We start from the raw sequence: 1,011 nt of genomic DNA, 5'->3' as shown, positions 1-1,011 counted from the left end.
ACTTTTATAAAAAATACTCGACAAAACAAGAACAGCAACGAATGAAATTTTATCCACGACATATATGTTGCCCCGTGAACGACAGCAAATCTGTTGTAAAGCGCGAATTGTTTTAGAAGTGAACCGCTTCTTTTTTTTTTCTTTTCGCCACTACTTTTTTTTGGCCCTATTTTTTATTTTTTCTCTCGAATTTGCATAATTCCTATATTTCTTTCCTTTATCCCATTTTTGACAATTTTTTTTTTTTTTTTTTCTTAATAACGAGAAGGAACTCCTTTTGCTTCCTTTCGCATATTGAACAATTAGTCCCAGGGAGAGAAAAAACAAATGCAAAGTACAAATTTTCACGAATGAAACATTTTCCCACGTTAACTAGTCCGAGGGGACTATGAAAAATTGTGCTAACCTCCACTTTCCCTGTGGAAGGGCAGTAACCACCGTTTTGTGCAGAAAAAAGGATAGAGGACGAAATAGCCCCAACCGTGGTAATCGACCCCCCCAGGAATATTTCCCTTTTTTTTCACCCCCTTTGTCCACGTAATTCTAATGCATATATTACCGCCCTGGTCAGGCAAGTCCCATTCTGGCGATGGTGTGTCTCGGGAAGAAGTCTACTCGTAATTAGCATCACCAGAATGGGAAAAAGAAATAAACTGCTGCCGTCCACACAGTTAGAGATTCGATTATGTGTCAACCAATGCTGACCCAATGGAGTTAAAATAAATTAAAAAAAAAAAAAAAAAAAAAAAAAAAAAAAAACTGCAAACGGTGAAGTATTCTGTCTCCATCTTAGTTATGCTCATGTGCTTCATGCATCGAAGCGAGTGGGTAGCGACAACCAGGTCACCTAAATGATGTTCAATCCATCTTCCTGCACTGCGATCTCTCTCATACACGAATGGCGAATGTCTAATGGGCAGTCATTATGGTTTTATTTGGCTAAGGTCCCAACTTGGAAGCGTCATGGGGAAGGTGCAAAAAAAAAAAAAAACATACCGTCACGCCTCTTCA

The sequence above is a fragment of the Plasmodium fragile genome, assembly GCF_000956335.1.
Source record: "Plasmodium fragile strain nilgiri unplaced genomic scaffold supercont1.55, whole genome shotgun sequence".
Taxonomy (NCBI): Eukaryota; Apicomplexa; class Aconoidasida; order Haemosporida; family Plasmodiidae; genus Plasmodium; species Plasmodium fragile.
This window is presented reverse-complemented; position numbering follows the sequence as displayed.